The 22,256-nt window shown below is 44.5% G+C and overlaps 1 long non-coding RNA gene across 2 annotated transcripts in view; it reads right to left on the reverse strand.

The window, feature by feature from the left end:
• LOC138350475 (uncharacterized) overlaps nt 1-22,256 on the reverse strand; it is a 352,612-nt gene that overhangs the window by 146,824 nt on the left and 183,532 nt on the right. Inside the window, exons 1-2 of one of the 2 annotated variants that reach the window (XR_011222129.1) lie at nt 4,004-4,356; nt 3,710-3,748 (exon numbers count right to left, since the gene is read on the reverse strand). This is a non-coding gene — a long non-coding RNA (uncharacterized lncRNA). Of the gene's footprint in view, nt 1-3,709; nt 3,749-4,003; nt 4,357-22,256 lie in introns of those variants that run through there. The other variant, XR_011222128.1, reaches the window with a different exon arrangement.

Below are 22,256 nucleotides of genomic sequence, written 5' to 3' on the forward strand. Positions count from 1 at the left end.
AGGTTCCCACGGAACATATACACCTGTCCAACAACATACACACAGGTTCCCACGGAACATACACAACTGTCCAACAACATACACAGGTTCCCACGGAACATACACAACTGTCCAACAACATACACAGGTTCCCACGGAACATATACACCTGTCCAACAACATACACAGGTTCCCACGGAACATATACACCTGTCCAACAACATACACACAGGTTCCCACGGAACATATACACCTGTCCAACAACATACACACAGGTTCCCACGGAACATATACACCTGTCCAACAACATACACACAGGTTCCCACGGAACATATACACCTGTCCAACAACATACACACAGGTTCCCACGGAACATATACACCTGTCGAACAACATACACACAGGTTCCCACGGAACATATACACCTGTCCAACAACATACACACAGGTTCCCACGGAACATATACACCTGTCCAACAACATACACACAGGTTCCCACGGAACATATACACCTGTCGAACAACACACACAGGTTCCCACGGAACATACACAACTGTCGAACAACATACACAGGTTCCCACGGAACATATACACCTGTCCAACAACATACACACAGGTTCCCACGGAACATATACACCTGTCGAACAACATACACACAGGTTCCCACGGAACATATACACCTGTCCAACAACATACACACAGGTTCCCACGGAACATATACACCTGTCCAACAACATACACACAGGTTCCACGGAACATATACACCTGTCGAACAACATACACAGGTTCCCACGGAACATATACACCTGTCGAACAACATACACACAGGTTCCCACGGAACATATACACCTGTCCAACAACATACACACAGGTTCCCACGGAACATATACACCTGTCCAACAACATACACACAGGTTCCCACGGAACATATACACCTGTCGAACAACATACACAGGTTCCCACGGAACATATACACCTGTCCAACAACATACACACAGGTTCCCACGGAACATATACACCTGTCCAACAACATACACACAGGTTCCCACGGAACATATACACCTGTCGAACAACATACACAGGTTCCCACGGAACATATACACCTGTCCAACAACATACACACAGGTTCCCACGGAACATATACACCTGTCGAACAACATACACAGGTTCCCACGGAACATATACACCTGTCCAACAACATACACACAGGTTCCCACGGAACATATACACCTGTCCAACAACATACACACAGGTTCCCACGGAACATATACACCTGTCGAACAACATACACACAGGTTCCCACGGAACATATACACCTGTCGAACAACATACACACAGGTTCCCACGGAACATATACACCTGTCCAACAACATACACACAGGTTCCCATGGAACATATACACCTGTCCAACAACATACACACAGGTTCCCACGGAACATATACACCTGTCCAACAACATACACACAGGTTCCCACGGAACATATACACCTGTCCAACAACATACACACAGGTTCCCACGGAACATATACACCTGTCCAACAACATACACACAGGTTCCCACGGAACATATACACCTGTCCAACAACATACACACAGGTTCCCACGGAACATACACAACCGTCCAACAACAACATACACACAGGTTCCCAGGGAATACACGCCCCGGGTCCAGGGTGAACAAGGCAGTAAAACACTGTTAATGCCTGGTTGGCTAGTAGCAACTTTCACTTGTAACCTGGGCCAGGCCTCCTCCCGCCAAGTGCCTTACTGCTTCTCCACCACCCAGGTGTTAATTACCCTCCCCCCCCCCTCCCTCCACCCTCTCATTCACCGACTCTCCCTCCGTCCCTCTCTCCCTCCGTCCCTCTCTCCCTCCGTCCTTCACACCATCTCCATCCCTTCTTCACTCATCCTTCCTCCTCTCTGCCCCTCTCCTTATCTCACATTACCTCTCTCTCCTTCTCCTCATCCTACCTTCTTTCTCTCACACTATCTCCCTCTTTCCCTCAAAAGGAAGCGTCAATATTGTATTTTTTAAGTTAACCAAAAACATGGGAATTTTGGATATGTAAGACAGATTGATCAACTCTCTCCACCGTAAGAAATAAAAGTAGAAAAAAATCAGAGGCATGCAATGAGGCTGGCACTAGAATTGTGATGAACAAAGGGTAAGGCGATGCTGACATTGCCGTACCTCACCACACTGCGGGGAGGAGACGGAATAGAGGAGACTTGGCAACGAGATATAAGATTATTTGTGGAATAAAAAAAGATCGATTAAGAGGACACGTTCAGGTAGAACGGGGGGACAAGGTAGAACAAGGGGACATTATTGTAACTGCATAATGCAGGTGAGTTACAGGGATGTTTGGAATACATTTTTTTAGCGAAAGAACAGTGAAATAATAATGCACTATATTAGAGCAGGGGTTCCTAACTATGGGTACCCATGTCCCTGGGGTATGGGAAGCATATACTGGGGGTATGGGACTCCATCTCTGAACAATAAAAAAAGGAGTTAGTTAATTCATTCTATTCTATCACCGTCAATAACTGAGGGTCGACTCCATGTTTCATTACACAACAACAAATATCTCCCTAACTTTAGCTAACTTGTGTATTTATAATGTGCACATTTTCTGTAAATCCGATAAAATTCTTATGATGTTCTTTCAGCTGTTCAGTTCCAGTTATCAACATGTAAAGTATAACCAAGTTATTGACATATTGTAAGTCATACTGCTACACACTGGGATTGGTGATGACTTCCACAGTCTGGCCACAGTTGTATGGGGCACATACTGGACAACACAATAGGGTGCAGGCGATGAGTCACAATAACGTGGCCAAAGTAAGTGAATCAGACCACACACTAGAAGGTGAAGGGACGACGTTTCGGTCCGTCCTGGACCATTCTCAAGTCGACTGAGAATGGTCCAGGATGGACCGAAACGTTGTCGTCCCTTCACCTTCTAGTGTGTGGTCTGGTCTACAATAGAGTCTGTAACTCTAAAGCGGTTAAGAACCAGGTAATAAGGAAAATGATAAAATAAGTATATAGTTACAATTATTAAGTGTTGTGCTATTAGTACGACTTTTTAAGAAAATAACGTAGTTATTTTTTTTCTAAATTAACTCAATTATAAATGTACAAACGTTCAAGAATAAGCAGGTTTAATTCGAATTAAAATTTTGAGAGGGTGTGACCGGTCAAAGTCTGGGCTCAGGAGTCAGTGCTCGACCATGTAAATATATAATACAGTAGGCTTCGTTCTCGACTCACAATCGGGGCTCCCTAATGCCTCTTTTAACCTAGAAATAAAGAGATACTCTGAAGTTAGGCCACAGTTGTGGGGTGGCAGGGAGCCGGTCGGCCGAGCGGACAGGACGCTGGACTTGTGATCCTGTGGTCCTGGGTTCGATCCCAGGCGCCGGCGAGAAACAATGGGCAGAGTTTCTTTAACCCTATGCCCCTGTTACCTAGCAGTAAAATAGGTACCTGGGTGTTAGTCAGCTGTCACGGGCTGCTTCCTGGGGGTGGAGGCCTGGTCGAGGACCGGGCCGCGGGGACACTAAAGCCCCAAAATCATCTCAAGATATCTCAAGATAACGCCATATGAACCGGCCTACATATTCCTTGTTCACAGTTTGGAACTGTTTTGAACTTTTCAACCAAAAATTAACAATAGTAGACTCATCAAAAGCCTTAATGGCTTGAGTCGTGTACTCACCTAGTAGTTGTTTCATGCCGGAGTGATGTTGCACTCAATCTGTGGGGGAAAATATAATTGAACGACAATTCTTATAAATCACACATGTATATAAATCGTGTAATATTTATATAAAACCAAACAGCACTCTCGGGAGAGCCCAACATATACATGTATTGAGGCTTATATGACCTGGTGGTCTATGTTCCTTTATAAACATCTTCACCACTTGAAAAAAAGTCTAAATACGGTAAACAACACAATTTTAGACTTAATCTCTCATGAAACAGACCTGGTATAGAGCCAGCTCCTTACCTACTAATACATGGAGTAACTTGGAGAACAAATCCGGCAATGACTGGACGCGGTCTAAAAACAACCACTAATAAATACTCCACGTAAGTGGCTAAGGAACAACTTAGCACGAAGCCTTATATAACACGTTCCTCTTGCCTGCAGTTTCCGCCCTCAAACTAACCTCACAAATAACTAGTTAAACCCCCCAAAAAAACTATAGAATCAAAAACATGGGTAGAAACAGCCTAAAGCCCCAGTCAATAACAATAATCAGTAACGCAAAGTAAACAGTGTGTGTTGGTCAGTAGGAAGGGTAGCAGTGGCCCACTAAACCCAGCCCCAAGCGGCGGACGGCCAGGCTCGCATTTCATGAGAAGATGTTCCCCAGCCTGGCTCCCACACCCTCCCAGCACCCGGTAGCCGCTCCCAGTCAACTGCACTCGTCCGGCAGGTCTTCCTCGCTGATTTATGCTCTCATATTCCAACCCGTCCTCGACTCAAGTCCATTACATCCAGCGGTCGACCCCACAGACGCATTCATAAATTTTAACATGCTGTTCATTCAAATCAAGAATTTTCTCAAATATAAATTAATATTATATTATATTAGCATATTGTGCATATATAGGCATAGGTTAGGTTAGGTGTTTAGGTTCGATTGGCGATTATTTGCATTTGTAGTACGTGGGTGAAGCATTTATAGCGTTGTGATTCGAACAAAAGTCGTCAGTGAAGCACTTGTTCCGGAAGTGTTCGAACGAAATCAGTTGTGAGTCGTGTGTAAACCGCTTTTCATTCATAAACAGGGGGGTTTGGCGGGTGGATGGAATCACTTTTGGATCTTTGTTTGGAGGACGGGCTGCATATTCACTCATACTAACCTCAGCACCGCTTGCTTGGCCAGCGGCTCCAAGCTGGGTTGGTTTTTTATGGTCGTTTATCTTGTTTATGGGAATTTTCTTAAGGGCTTGTGGTCAGTAAAAGGATTTATTAACGTAATTCACTTAGTAAGTGCACACTGCAGTGTTGATTTTTGTGACAGTGAAAGTGAGGCTTTATTGGTAAGTTTTGGGTTTTAGTGTAATAATGTCATGATAACTACTGATAACGATTATCATAATGATTATTAATGATAATGAACATGAAAATAATGATTTTGAAGATTATTATGATAACGATTATAATGATTATGATGCAAGGATTTAATGATAATAATGTATATGATAATGATTATGATGATTAATAATTATAATGATGCTACTGACGCTGCTCAAGAAACAAGTCATAACTCAAGTACCGTGGGAACCAAGTTTTGGCCTGAGCTCGTCGTATCCTGGCCGGGGAGGACTGACTGGGCGCCAATCCTTAACTGTAGCCTCTGTTTACCCAATAGTAAAATAGGTACCTGGTTGTCAAACGATTTGGCGGGTCGTATTCCGAGGGGATAAAGAATAGGATTAAGGACCTGCCCGAAACGCTATGCATGCTAGTGGCTTTACAAGAATGTAAAAACCAATGTATATAAATAAATTAAATAAATAAATAGGTAAATAGCAATATACATTGGGAATCAAGTTCACCGTCAACCTCCACTGTGGATACCTTTAGGGAACGACAAACATTTACAGAAAGTCGGAAATTTTCCTTAAATAGACGCCAGAATTGCTAACAACATTCTTGTTAATGCTTTTAAATTTAGTGAAATATTTTCAATTGTCCCTTTTACATTTATGATTACAATTGCATTATACAAGATTAACTATTATATACAAGATTAATTATATTTAAATTTTACAATTCTATGCTAAGATGAATTAATTTGAATAATTAACGAAAAATGTAATATATTGTAATATATAAATGATGCTATATTTTCACATGTAGAAAAATTTAGCCATAATCAAAATGTTATACTCAATTTTTTGTGAGGTGGACGGTGGGGGGGGGGGGAGAAATCCGGGATATTCATAATACAAAAAAAAATTACATGAAACTGCACGAAAGCTCTTGGCCCATACGAGGCAGCCCCTATTTATATCCAAACATGAGTCAAACCTACACTTGAAACAATCCAGCCATCCGAGGTGTTGTATGTGGCCCAGTTATTTGTTCCATAGTTCAACAACCTTGTTTTCAAACCAGTATTTAACCAAGTCCTTCCTGCGCGGGTCCTAAGCCTCTGGCTGACCCACTGGCTAAACTGGTCTTACAAGTCTATATACATCAACCATAGACAGTATATTACAGACGTGTATATATATATATATATATATATATATATATATATATATATATATATATATATATATATTATATATATATATATATATATATATATATATATATATATATATATATATATATATATATATATACACACACACATATATAACCCAATAAAGTGTGAAATCATCTCATCTAGCCAACCAACCATAGATGCAGTGCGAATCATATTGCCAGGAGCCCAAGTGATCGCTCCCACCGACAGTGTGCTGCTAGGGGCACCTCTGGGCTCGAGCGCCATTGAGGTAGTCCTCGAAGAAAAGCTGAACGACCTGAGGAGGATGAGGGAAGAATAGGGGCTTTGGACGCCCACGATGCTTTGTACCTTCTCACAAGGTGCCTGGCTTTGCCCAGACTTACCTATTTCCTAAGGTGTGCTCCCTCCTTCGACAGCCCAAAATTAACAGAATATGACACACTCCTAAGGTCAATAACCGTGAAAGTGTTAAACCTCTCCCTGCAAGATGACCAATGGGACCAAGCAACGCTCCCAGTTAGACTCGGGGGGATAGGTATTCGCAAGGCGACACAGTTAGCATTGCCGGCATTCTTATCCTCGACCAGTGCAACAGGTGAATTAGTTAAGGAAATATTACCGGAACACCTAAGAGACTCCATTGGGATTCATGATCCCAAATTCGCGGAAGGAGCCGGTCAGTGGGACACTCTTGTCAACTCTCATCCTCGACCGACTTTTCCAAATGACTGCAAACAGTCCAAATGGGATAGAACCATAGTGGAGAACATCGCCACATCATTGCTGGAGGCAGCTTCCAGGAAGGACAAAGCGCGTCTCCTAGCTGTGCAAGCGCCCCATGCCGGGGACTTCCTGTTGGCAGTCCCTAATTCCGCCTTGGGCACCCGCCTGGACCCTCGGACCCTAAGTATTGGTGTTGCTCTGCGCCTTGCCGCTCCTATCTCCCTCGAGCACCGGTTTATTTGCGGCCATGCACGGGCGGACCAATACGGCAGCCATGGTCTCATCTGTCGTAAGACACAGGGAAAGATTGCCAGACATGAAGCAGTCAATGACATCATCAAGAGAAGTTTGGCTATAGCTGGGTGTCCAGCACAAAGGGAACGTCAGTTGTGCAGACCTGACAACAGCCAAAAACGCCCAGATGGAGTCACCCTGCAGCCGTGGAGGGAAGGTAAACAGGTCGTGTGGGACTACACGTGTGCGTCCACATTGGCTGATATCTATCTACCTTACAGCGCAGCTGAGGGAGGCGGGGCGGCCACCTTCAGGGAGACCCAGAAAACTAACAAGTACAGGGACCTAGAACGTTGTTACAGGTTCGTGCCAATAGGCTCTGAGACTCTGGGCGCCTGGGGTAAATGTGCACTTAAGTTCCTGAAGGAGCTGGGCGAGGAACTCATTGGGATGACTAGAGACCCAAGAGCGGCCAGTTTTATGTTCCAGCGCCTCAGTGTCGCTGTTCAGAGGGGAAATGCGTGCTGTATCTTGGGTACGCACCCGACCCCCGAGGAACTGGACGAGGTCTTCGAACACTGATTGGTATATTGTTATGTAAGTGTGTGTTTTCTGTAAACTGTAGCATTGCAATAAAATCAAATAAAAAATAATAATAGGGGTGATAGGAGAGGAAAAGATTAAAGTATTCAGTGAGAATCCACAAGGTTTTCTCTGAACACTATTTATTTTCTTCTTCGAGGATGTGGGTCCCTTTAATTAAACCAGTGGTGGTACCCCTAAATATATATATGTATGTCGTACCTAGTAGCCAGAACGCACTTCTCAGCCTGCTATGCAAGGCCCGATTTGCCTAATAAGCCAAGTTTTCATGAATTAATATATTTTCTCAAATTTTTTTTCTTATGAAATGATAAAGCTACCCATTTCATTATGTATGAAGTAAAAAAAAATTATTGGAGTTAAAATTAACGTAGACATATGACCGAACCTAACCAACCCTACCTAACCTAACCTATCTTTATAAGTAAGGTTAGGTAGCCGAAAAAAGTTAGGTTAGGTTAGGTAGTCGAAAAAACATTAATTCATGAAAACTTGGCTTATTAGGCAAATCGGGCCTTGTAGGCTGGGGGATGTGTTGGGACCCGCAGGCTGGGGATGTGTGTGTGAGAGAAAACTAATAATAGATGTTGGGGAAATAGCAATATTTCCCAATAGAGAAATGTTTCTCTATTGGGAAATATGTTCCCAATAGAGAAATATTTCTCTATTGGAAAATATGTTCCCAATTGAGAACGGGAGCAGCACATTCGACAACCGAAAGTAGGGGTCCAAGAGCTAACACCTCGATGACAAGGGGACACAGGTGGAAGCTGAGTACCCACAAGAGCCACAGGGACGTTAATAAAGAACTTTTTCAGTGACAGTAGTTAACAGGTGGAATGCATTAGGCAGTGATGTGGTGGAGGCTGACTCCATACACAGTTTCAAGTGTAGATATGATAGAGCCCAGTAGGCTCAGGGACCTGTACATCAGTTGATTGACAGTTGAGAGGCGGGACCAAAGAGACAAAGCTCAACTCCCTGCAAGAACAACTGGTATACCACATACAACTTTGTATACCACATATGTCAGGCCAATCCTGGAGTATGCAGCCCCAGCATGGAGTCGATATCTAGTCAAGGATAAGACTAAAATGGAAAAGGTTCAAAGGTTTGCCACCAGACTAGTACCCGAGCTGAGAGGTATGAGCTACGAGGAAAGACTACGGGAATTAAACCTCACTTCGCTGGAAGACAGAAGAGTTAGGTGGGGACATGATCACCACATTCAAGATTCTCAATGGAATTGATAGGGTAGATAAAGACAGGCTATTTAACACAAGGGGCACACGCACTAGGGGACACAGGTGGAAACTGAGTGCCCAAATGAGCCACAGAGATATTAGAGAGAACATTTTTAGTGTCAGAGTGGTTGACAAATTGAATGCATTAGGCAGTGATGTGGTGGAGGCTGATTCCATACACAGTTTCAAGTGTAGATATGATAGAACTCAATAGGCTTAGGAACCTGTACACCTGTTGTTTGACGGTTGAGAGGCGGGTACAAAGAGCCAGAGCTCAACCCCCACAAGCACAATTAGGTGAGTACACACACACACACACACACACACACACACACACACACACACACACACTAGGAAGTGATGTGGTGGAGGCTGACTCCATACACAGTTTCAAGTGTAGATATGACAGAGCCCGAAAGGCTCATGAATCTGTACACCTGTTGATTGACGGTTGAGAGGCGGGACCAAAGAGCCAGAGCTCAACCCCCGCAAACACAACTAGGTGAGTACAACTAGGTGAGTACACACACACACACAGGTTGATGACGCAGAGTTAATGAGAAGAATGAGAACAGAGGGGGACTGTAATAATTAACTAGACACACTCCAGAAGTGGTCTGATAAATGACAACTGTAGTTTAACCCAGACAAGTGCAGTTGTGAGAGGTACTGGAGTGAGGCGAGACCAGTACAGGGAAAACAGATTCCTGCTTCATAGATAACCAAGCAAACAAAATGTAACCACACAGGATTTTTAACTTTATTACCATTTTGCAACGTTTTAAGAACGAAAAAGAATGGTGTGTTTACTGGGTAAATCCACTACAAACTCAATGCCTGAGACAGACACTACCAGAGTAACATTGACCATCATAAGCTAAACTGGATAACGTAATGATAGGCGTCAGAAACATGACCGTGGGAGTCTTCTGATTACTATATATAACCTACCTACGTGAGACCCACGCTTATGAATGCAGCCCATGCATGGAACACCCGTCTTAAAAAAGCACAAGACATAACCAGAAATGGTCCAAAAATAGGTAAGCAGGCTCGTTCCTGAGCTGAAGAGCCTGAGCAATGAGGAATGATTGACAGAACGTTCCTGAGCTGAAGAGCCTGAGCAATGAGGAATGATTGACAGAACGTTGCTGCGCTGGAGGAGACAAGTAACATAGGTGTAAACTGGAGACACAGGTGGAGCAAAGGTGTCAGAAATAACTTAGAGATAGAGCTGCAAATAAGTGGAATGGATTTGATGGATACGTGATTGAAGTTAACTTAATATTCAATTATATCTAACATAAGAAAAACTAGAAAATAGAGTACACACACACACACACACACACACACACACACACCCTTCACAACCGGCGGCTAGAAAGGCGGGGTGTTCTAGAGCCAATGCTAGCTCCTACAGGCACAAATAGGTGAGCACATACACGTGTGCATGCCCTAACAATCAATAGGTTATGTTGAGGTTATCTTGAGATGATTTCGGGACTTTAGTGTCCCCGCGGCCCGGTCCTCGACCAGGCCTCCACCCCCAGGAAGCAGCCCGTGACAGCTGACTAACTCCCAGGTACCTATTTACTGCTAGGTAACAGGGCATTCAGGGTGAAAGAAACTTTGCCCAATTGTTTCTGCCTCGTGCGGGAATCGAACCCGCGCCACAGAATTACGAGTCCTGCGCGCTATCCACCAGGCTACGAGGTCCCTTCGGTCCCATCAACAATTTGTCTTCCCAACCAGATTGTTGCTAAGTACACCTTGGCCCATCCCTGATAACCCTAACCCCAAACATAAAACCGGCAATTTTTCTTACGTTTTCAATCGGAGTCGGTCGTGTCGGGAGGACCAACGACTCGAAAACTCATGTTCACCTTTTTTTTCAAACGATCCAATTTCTCCAGCCGCTTCATACCCACTAACCCCATTAGACAGACCTACGGCATATATTACTACCTTCAATTAACCACCCATGACCTTGTTAGCATAATTGCAACCACAATTCTACTGTGTTTCAGATTCCTTTCAGAACTAACCCCAAATACCGGAACCCAGCATAGGAAGGTAGGAACTGGGTTAGAGGGAGGGTTGTGAGGGAGGGGTAAACGGGGGGGGGAGGGGGGTTGCAGTAATTCGAACGGTTTAACGATTCGACCAGCTCGTAGAACAGATGAATCGAACGATAATTTTCAATTAGACTCGGACCTCCCAATGGTAGATGGCGCCGCCCCATCAATCGATGACGTGGACAAGTGAGTGGGTTTCGGTCTTGGTGACTTGCTGATATAAACAATGTGGGTCATTATGTTGGGTCTTCTTGTTATCATTATGTTGGGTCTTGTTGTTATCATTATGTTGGGTCTTGTTGTTATCATTATGTTGGGTCTTGTTGTTATCATTATGTTGGGTCTTGTTGAGAGACGCAGATAAGCAAGGAGACGTATACTAGCTGAGCTGAGACATATAGGAGCGAAACTGAGACATATAGGAGCGAAGCTGAGACATATAGGAGCGAAGCTGAGACATATAGGAGCGAAGCTGAGACATATAGGAGCGAAGCTGAGACATATAGGAGCGAAGCTGAGACATATAGGAGCGAAGCTGAGACATATAGGAGCGAAGCTGAGACATATAGGAGCGAAGCTGAGACATATAGGAGCGAAGCTGAGACATATAGGAGCGAAGCTGAGACATATAGGAGCGAAGCTGAGACATATAGGAGCGAAGCTGAGACATATAGGAGCGAAGCTGAGACATATAGGAGCGAAGCTGAGACATATAGGAGCGAAGCTGAGACATATAGGAGCGAAGCTGAGACATATAGGAGCGAAGCTGAGACATATAGGAGCGAAGCTGAGACATATAGGAGCGAAGCTGAGACATATAGGAGCGAAGCTGAGACATATAGGAGCGAAGCTGAGACATATAGGAGCGAAGCTGAGACATATAGGAGCGAAGCTGAGACATAGGAGCGAAGCTGAGACACATACAAACCCAGAGAGGCACTAACAGGAGTACGATTACTCTTTCAACACTCGACGTTACATATGTTATCCTATCCTAACCCAGACCAGTCTATCATACCCAATCCTAACCTAAGCCCTAACCTAGCTCAGGGAGCCAGTCGGCCGAGCGGACAGCACGCTGGACTTGTGATCCTGTGGTCCCGGGTTCGATCCCGGGCGCCGGCGAGAAACAATGGGCAGAGTTTCTTTCACCCTATGTCCCTGTTACCTAGCAGTAAAATAGGTACCTGGGTGTTAGTCAGCTGTCACGGGCTGCTTCCTGGGGGTGGAGGCCTGGTCGAGGACCGGGCCGCGGGGACACTAAAGCCCCGAAATCATCTCAAGATAACCTCAATAAGATGCTACCCAGTCCAACCTAACCAAACATAACCTAATATTCTACCTTATCTTCACCCAACCTAACTTAACGAAAATAGGCTGCTGCTGCTTGTTGTTTAAGATTCAGCTACTGGGAACAAAAAGTTCCAAGTAGCACGGGCTATGGTGAGCCCGTAGTGGTCTTACCTGGCACAGGCGCGGGGCTGTAACTTTGGAAAATAGGCGATAAAATGTTTATATATATGATGTGCAAAGAGATGTGATGTCTCACTGGGGTTATAATTCTCAGGCTGGTACAGGTGTTGGACGCCAGTTAGTCGCCCATGGCCATACACATAGGATGACCTAATACCCTCTTAAGCTAAACAACTTAATACGTATCAACAACGTGGTCAGCAGATTTAAATGCAATCTACTCTGCTGCAGCCCTCAGACACCGATGGGGCATCAGAGCGCCTACACGCGCTCCCTCACACACTAGCTTCTAGAGCCTGGCCCGTGTACAAGATATATATATTTATAATAAAACTAAGGAAAAGCAGTGGACGTTTGGTACTCCAATTCCTGCCCACAATCTAATCATTCTACAACAACATCGACCGATGTTACACAGGAGGAACACACACAACATGCTATCATAAGTTATGATGCTTAATTAATTGTACTTTCATAATCACGTAATGAAAGTACATTTATACCCAACTACTTTTTTTTTGAGATATACAAGAGTTGTTACATTCTTGTACAGCCACTAGTACGCGTAGCGTTTCGGGCAAGTCCCTGGAATACGATCCCCGCCGCGAAGAATCGTTGTTACAACCAAGTACACATTTTACTGTTGAGTTAAACAGAGGCTACAGTTAAGGAATTGCGCCCAGTAAATCCTCCCCGGCCAGGATACGAACCCATGACATAGCGCTCGCGGAACGCCAGGCGAGTGTCTTACCACTACACCACGGAGACTGGACGGTGGAGAGACGGTCTCGCTTCTTGCAGATCGATGTTCAATCCCCGACCGTCCAAGTGGTTGGGAACCATTCCATCACTCCGTCCTGTCCTAAATCGCATCATCCTTTCCATGTGCTATATAGTCGTAATGGTTTGATTATTACCTTACCCTACCTCCCTCTGAAACTCTAAATTAATCATTATTTATGTAGAAATTAGCATGTGTGTTACACACAGAAATCACAATAGCGTGATGCATCAATGAACAAATCCACAAGGGCCGTGACGAGGATTCGAATCTACGTCCGAGATGATCCCAGACGCTGCCTTAATCGACTGAGCTACGACATGGTAAAAAAGAGTTGAAACCGAAGTTCTACTGAACTTACTGGATCCTGCAGTAAGTTCAGTAGAACTTCGGTTTTTAACTCTTTTTACCCTGTCGTAGCTCAGTCGATTAAGGCAGCGTCTGGGATCATCTCGGTCGTAGGTTCGAATCCTCGTCACGGCCCTCGTGGATTTGTGGCGTGTGTGTATGGACTGATTAAGATCAACGTCTTAACGAGGTAGCGTCTACTTCTTTGACTCACAATCGAGGGACCCGGGTTCAGTCTCCGGCCAGGACACTAGCGGTCGGATACGTTTCCTTTCACCTGATGCCTCTATTCATCATGCAATAAAATGAGGAACCCAGGAATGAGGTAACTGTTGTGTGATGCCTCTTGGGAAAGGTCAGTAGATGGGAAAGGTCAGTAGATGGGAAAGGTCAGTAGATGGGAAAGGTCAGTAGATGGGAAAGGTCAGTAGATGGCATAGGGAGGACCTATATAAGTCTAAGTACTAGCTTACGGTCTCCGACAACGGGAATTATATATTAAACTTTGTAAAAGTTATGATACTCCTATGACTTTGTCCAAACAAACTCAATAGTGCTTGTAGTGCAGGAACCCCGGGCCCTGCGTCGTTACCGATTAGTGGCTATTGTCCAACCCAAGTTTCGGCGGAGGTAAACTAGTCTAACTTTGCATTGTGGACAAGTGTACCACATGTAAACATTCAGCCAGGTAGAGAGAACAATCTGCAATGATGGACTCAAGCTGAGTATTTAAGCTAAAGTTTAACTGATGCTGAACTAGCTTACTCTGATTGTTAAAGAACCTAATACTGAACTGTCCTCGTCTGATTGTTGACGAGTCTAATCATCTTGTTGAGTTGATCTCCTCACACTGTTGGCAAGCCTGCCTACTGATGACGCTGGCCTCACAAGCCTGTGATAAGATAGCTTGTATCTGTAGCTGAATCTATCTTACATGTCTGCTGAGGAGCTTGTGTCTGATATCAAGCCATTAGTGAAGGTGTATGGGATACTGGTGTGGCGCGTGTCGAAGACAGTAGTATGTGGGGAATTGTGTCTTGTGTGTGTGTATGTATAGTCTCCTAGTTGCGCTTGAAGGGGTTAAGCTTCGGCACTTTGGTCCCGCCTCTCAGCCGTCAACTATTTGGTGCACAAGTTCACCTGCTTGATGGGGTTCTGGGACTACTACTACTACCCAAGCCCGGCCCGAGGCCAGGCTTGTGAGAGTTTGGTCCACCAGGCTGTTGCTTGGAGCGGCCCGCAGGTCCACATACCCATCACAGCCCGGTTCGTCCGGCACTCCTTGAAGAAAACAATCTAGTTTTCTCTTGAAGATGGCCACGGTTGTTCCGGCAATATTTCTGATGCTCGCTGGGAGGGTGTTGAAGAACCGCGGACCTCTGATGTTTGTACAGTGTTCTCTGATTGTGCCTATGGCACCTCTGCTCTTCACTGGTTCTATTCTGCGTTTTCCATGCAGGTTTGTGAGCGTATTCAGCTCTATCATATCTACATTTGAAACTGTGTATGGCGTCAGCCTCCACCACATCACTTCTTAATGCATTCTCGGACACCTATTTTGTTTTCTAATTTGTACGCACCTCATTTGGGTACTAGGTTTCTACTCGAGGTCCCTTTATCCGTGCTAAATGTCTACCCTGCCAATTTTCCTCTTAGGATTTTATAGGTTGTAATAATGTCTCCTCTAACGTTTGTTTTGCTCTTGTAGTGGCACGAGGGTTAGTATCAATAGTCTTTCCTCGTAACTCATAACTCTCAACTACGGGACCAGTCAGGTGGAGCAGGATGGTATGATCGAACCAGTGTCCCGGGTTAGTCCAAATTCCATCCCGCCGTCCTGCTCCAAGGATTTGTTATGGATATATCACAATGTAATTTCATTTTGTAACTGGTCTAAGTTTAAATTTATTGTCCTACGGATGTCAAATATATTCAATAATCGCTGCACAATGTTCAAACATACAGTATCTGGAACATTGTCCAAGACACTCACACTCACTCACTCACTCTCTCTTTTATTAACACATTTATCTGCATTTGTGCAGATACCAGACTATATGAAGGGGAGTAGAGTGCGCGTCAAGAATGTCTGATATTAGTACGTCTCCCGTGCTCGCCACACTGACATTCATATCAACCATCACTACACCCGCCTCAACTACCACCATCACTACACCCACCACAACTACCACCACCACTACACCCACCACCACCACCATCACTACACCCACCACAACTACCACCATCACTACACCCACCACCACCACCATCACTACACCCACCACCACCACCACCATCACTACACCATCACTACACCCACCACCACTACCACCATCACTACACCCACCACCACCACCATCACTACACCCACCACAACCACAACTACAACTACACCCACCACCACCACCACCACCATCACTACACCCACCACCACCACCACCATCACTACACCCACCACTACCACCATCACAACACCCACCACAACTACCATCACTACACCCACCACCACCACCATCACTACACCCACCACCACCATCACTACACCCACCACCACCACCACCATCACTACACCCACCACTACCACCATCACTACACCCACCACTACCACCATCACTACACCCACCACCACCACAACTACCACCACTCCTTCCACCAACCAGACCCACATGAAGCCGAGATAAGAACAAATCGCCAGGGGCCAAATTCTTGCCGTTTCTTGTGGCCATTCCGGGCGGAGCACGTCTCCCTGGCCAGCCATGCGAGCAGCCTTCATCCATCTTTATATTGGGGCTCCTCTGCCCAACTCATAATGTCGAATACAGAAAAACTATTTAATCAATTTGATCCAATACATAATCCAAGTTCTAAAACGGCTAATGAGAAGACCGAGAATTTAGCGACATCATAATGTAATTCTGTTAAGAGTTTAAAGAATGGTTTAGATATTGTGTGTGTCCATATAGGGAATACTGAAATGAGAATATAAGTACGAGAAAAAAATGATGCAAACCATTCTGAAACGTTGAAATATGCAATAAAAACATGTTTTCATATCATTCTACAGCTGTATTATATGGAGCATATTTTGTGTCGAGACGTCTGTCTCAAATCCAAAGCACATTTGGTGGAATGTAAGTATTCTTTGCAAATATTGCAAACCTTAACAAGGTGGCAACCACTTGCAATAGTCAGAGCAACGACGACCTCAGAGGCTAAAGACAGACACAGACACACTTCAAGATGTTACACGACTACAGATCACATTGACTCCAAACATCTACCACCTGCGGGCTACTCGTGCCCGTACCACCTCTTGTGGTGGCTTTATCGTCATCACTCAATCAGCAACACACTCGCTTCTTACAGGGTCAGCGTTCGAGCCCCAATGGTCCAAGTGGTTGGATCCTGATTGATTGATTAAGATTAAGCCACCCAAAAGGTGGCACGGGCATGAATAGCCCGTAAGTGGTGGCCCTTTTGAGCCATTACCAGTATCAAGAGCTGGAGATCTGTGGAGGTGCGACTGCACCCTGCGAGACGGGAGATGTCTCCCGTGGTTGGATTCTGTCCCTTCCCTTCGTCTTATACCAGATCCTTGTCCTTGTATGCCTTCCAAGAGCTATATAGTCATGCTGGCTCGTTAATTACCTTACTATAAGGTTAAGAGGACAGGCCGAAGACAGAGTAGCATGACTTGGCAATGGTAAAGCTTCTTCGACAAGGAGTGTGACATTGTCTGCTCTGATGGGCAGTTCGTCTAATTACCCAAAACCCCCCAAATTTACTCAAAGCTACCCAAAGCTTCCTAGCATTACGTAAGTAATGAAGAAATATGGTATATTTACTCACTATATTGTTGGTGTTGAATGTATAACATGAAAAACATATTTTTACTTTGAAATAATACACATTTATAACGAAATTAGACGAAACTAAGTTGCATTAGAGGCCATAGGAAGTCGACTATCCAAGCGACAATAATGTGGAGCGACTTCTCTAAGATGAACAAATTATTCAAGATATATTGTTGCCTAGAGGTTATATTAAGTTAGGTTTGGATAGGTTAGGTTATGTCTGGATAGGTTGGTTAGGTTTGGTAAGTACAGGAGGCTCATATGCCAGCAAAACATTGTCGTTTGGACCGTCGACTTGCTTTGGCGTCACCAGCTTCTTATTTTCGTCTAATTTTGTTATAAAATGATACTTTTTCAAAGTAAAAATATGTTTTTTAGGTTCTACAATCAGCACCAACATTATAATGAATAAATATATCATATTTATTCATTACTAACGTAATGCTAGGAAGCTTTCTGTAGCTTTGAGTAAGTTCCAGTTTCACCCGCATACACCTGTTCACCGTATGTTTGTCTCATTACAGCTGCTGGCAATATGTTTGCTCCCATTATACCTGCTCCTAATGCTTCCACCATTTCATTCAGTTACATTTTGTTTACTCTTTTTGACTACCTACAATACCTAGTTCATTTTCCAATTTTCACTAATAGTTATTTGAGCTATACAATTACAATAGCCTTCGGTTATGCTAAGTTAGGAAAGTAAATTTAATGCAAGATTTGTTACAGACATAATATAAATTTGGAAGTCGACTCAACAATATCAACTTACCAGTAATGGACTTTACTCATTGCAGAAGGAGCTTAGTTTAAAAAACATTTGTGTGACAAAGATTAAGTTCCTGAGACTATTAGGAATATCTGTTACTTTTCCCACTACCACCCCACAGGCTGGGTACGAGGGGGATAATCAATGAAACTAGTGTCACAAGATGATTATGAACATATCATACACAGATACACAGCTGCCGAACTGTAGTTCAAGTATTGTGTTTAGAAACAATGGTTTGGTGGTGGGGTTGATAACTATCAACCTATCAACCTCTGGAAGTCGCCTCCATCCACAACTACAAGAGCAGATACGATAAAGGACTCGGACGCCAGGACAGATAAAAAGCCGCATCAGATACAAAAGGTTTTTGACGCAGGGCATTTAATAGCTATATCTCCCCCCCCCCCCTCCCTCCGGTAGTCGGTATTAGGTAAGTAAACATTTGTATTTCGCTCCACCCCCTTGGACGGTAGAGTGACGGTCTTGCTTCATGCAGGTCGGCGTTCAATCCCCGACCGTCCAAGTGGTTGAGCACCATTCCTTCCCCCCCCCCCCCCCTCCATCTGAATTTTCTGACCTGAATTTTATCTAAGATTCAATGACAAGATATTTAAACAATCATGGCGGCTTTGTTAGCATTTATTTAAACAGTTTACGAGCTACGAGACCTACAGTCTAAGGTTATTATTGTCATACACAACCTCATAGTGCTTATGAACTCAAACTGCTCAATAAATGTAAGCAAAACGCCATGACTGAGGAAAGATGTACAGGTTTCTTAGTGGATGCGTAAATGATTGATGGTAATCTTGGCCGGGTTCCCCAGCTTACGGTCCTCTTGAAATTATCGGTCTCGTGTGTTCCTAATGCTTATTTTAACCCCTTGATTTGTGGAACAAATTAGTAGAATAGCGTTATAGGCGAGGGATCGCTGAATTGCTTCAAGCGTAGGTTTGACATATATAAATGAGTTTGGGTGGATATATATAGGAGTTGCCTCGTATGGGTCCATAAGGCTTCTGCGTTTCTTTATTGTAATGTGCTTTAAAAATTAAAGTAAAGATATGCTACGTAAAATTGAACAAAATTGCAACTTTCATTCGAGTCAACTTGTGTATTTAATAAGTGGTAAATCTAATGAAATCTAGACCAAACAACATTGTACAATCTATTTCTACTGAAAACAGCATAACACAAAGACAAATAAACTATTAAATAAAAAATATGAACAAGTTAAAAAAAACACGCACTTCTAAATGAAAACATATGGTCACTATTTTATACTACGGTACAAGAATACTGTATTTAGGACTGTATTTTGTTGCATTGTTGTGAAGGCGTTGGCAGCGACTGCCCCACGCTGAATCACCTTGGATTAAAAGTGAGAATGAATGTAGCCATAAATTTGTTATGTCTCCCTTCTCTCTCTCACTTTACCTTTCACACTCTCTCTATCACCTCTCTTGCTCCTCTATCTCTCACCTTCCCTATCACCGTATCAGTTCTCCCTCTCACTACCCTTCTCTACCCATTCCCAAGCTCCACAGGTTCTCCAACTCCTTCACCTTTTCCTAACTCGCATTTCCACCTCCATCCCTCCCTTACCTGCTAATTCCTCACTCGGTTAGTACATTGGATAGCTTATAGTAGGGGCTAACGCCTCCAGGATAGGGAGTGGTCAAGGCCTCTTACGCACCCGTCTTACCTATCAACACTTACCTACCAGTTTCTACGCGGGAATGACCCGACCTGCTAGCTTTTGGAACTCCGTACAGTTTAATTCTCTTGACGCTTAAGTTGTGTCGTGTTTGTTTTTAAATATCTAGATGGAGGCGGCCTCCACTATATTTTTCCTTCATTGTACACTGGTATGCGGACGATGAGTCACAATAACGTGGCTGAAGAAATGATAACCAAACCACAACTCAGAAGATGTAGAAGAGACGACGTTTAGCTCGTGCTGGACCGGACATGACTTCATAATGGTCCAGGACGGACTGAAACAATTTTTTTTTTTTTTTTTTTTTTTGAGAGATATATACAAGCTAGTACGCGTAGCGTTTCGGGCAAGTCCTTAATCCTATGATCCCTGGAATACGGTCCCCTGCCGCGAAGAATCGTTTTTTCATCCAAGTACACATTTTACTGTTGCGTTAAACAGAGGATACAGTTAAGGAATTGCGCCCAGTAAATCCTCCCCGGCCAGGATACGAACCCATGACATAGCGCTCGCGGAACGTCAGGCGAGTGTCTTACCACTACACCACGGAGACTGTTGTCTGGAGAATGTCACTTCACCATCCTCTGAGTTGTGGTTTGGTCATTGTACACTGGTATACTAATACACTCTTCAGTGTAAGTCATTTTACATAAGTTTACAGTGAATTATTTATCAAAGAGAAAGCCATAATATAAATATCTGACGATGGGAATACAATAAGAAGGACTAATGTAAACTAATTCGGTGAATATAGATACTGTTCTTAATAGATTCCCCCAATTTGCACCAGCAAGATAGTGTAATCTTAGCGGTTGGTAAATGTGAATCTTCTTGTTTGATAAACTGTTCTCTTGAGACAGTTAAGCAAGTCCCAGCTGTGTCTGGGACTTGCTTAACAAGTTAGAAGACGAAATCCAACGGGTGTTCTTCCTATTGTGGTGGTTGTTCATGTTTACTCTGGCAGAATGTTCACTCAGGATGAACAGCGCTGCCCAATGAACTACTCCTTAGCAGAGAAACAACAAAAAATAATTACCACGTACATGATTCTTAGGGATGTGGACAGAGTAATTATTTGGAATGTGTCGGGGAAGGGAGGAAGGAAACTGTCAGGGGAAAGCGCCAAGCCATTGCACGACTATATAGCACTGGGAAGGGGTCAGGATAAGGATTTGGGATGGGACAGAGGGAAAAGGAATGGTGCCCAACCACTTGAACGGTCGGGGATTGAACGCCGACCTGCATGAAGCGAGACCGTCGCTGTACCGTAAAGCCCAAGTGGTTGGGAATGTGTCGGAAAGAAACTAAGAGACATTTGGACAGAAGTTTTTTCATTGCCAACATTAATTGAATGTTCTACCAAGTCAAGTGGTTGGAGCAGACTTCATGCATAGCTACCAAGTCAAGTGGTCAGAGCAGACTTCATGCATAGTTTCAAATACTGATTTATATAAACAGTCTCCGTGGTATAGTGGTAAGACATTCGCCTGGCGTTCCGCGAGCGCTTTGTCATGGGTTCGTATCCTGGCCGGGGAGGATTTACTGGGCGCAATTCCTTAACTGTAGCCTCTGTTTAACGCAACAGTAAAATGTGTACTTGGTTGTAACAACGATTTTTCGCGGCGGGGATCGTATTCCAGGGACCTGCCCGAAACGCTACGCGTACTAGTGGCTGTACAAGAATGTAACAACTCTTGTATATATCTCAAAAATGGGTACTTTGTATGCCATTCGACTGAAATTTGAGAGATGGGGCCCAAGAGCTGAAATCAGCCCCCTCTCGCAATCACAAATAGATGACGTTACTTGTTTATCCAATCCCCCCCCCCCCTTTCCTCTCTTCTATCCCCTAACATCCTCATAAGCCATCCCCCCCCCCCTCTCCCCGCCAGAGGGCGAGTGTGGGCGGAGCTGGTGGCGAGGCGGCGACGCGTGACGCGCCCCGCCCAGGCTGGGTGACCCTTGACCCCGCGCCCGCCGCGCTCCACCCCGCCCCTGCCGCCCGCCACCCAGCGCCCGCCACACTTCAACCCGCGCCTGCCACCCCACTCCCGCCACGCTCCACCCAGCGCCCGCCACGCTCCACCCCGCCACTGCCGCCCGCCACCCAGCGCCCGCCACACTCCACCCAGTCCCTACCGCCCCGCCACACTCCACCCAGCCCCTGCCGCTCCCGCCATGCTC

The sequence above is a fragment of the Procambarus clarkii genome, chromosome 45 (assembly GCF_040958095.1).
Source record: "Procambarus clarkii isolate CNS0578487 chromosome 45, FALCON_Pclarkii_2.0, whole genome shotgun sequence".
Lineage (NCBI taxonomy): Eukaryota > Metazoa > Arthropoda > Malacostraca > Decapoda > Cambaridae > Procambarus > Procambarus clarkii.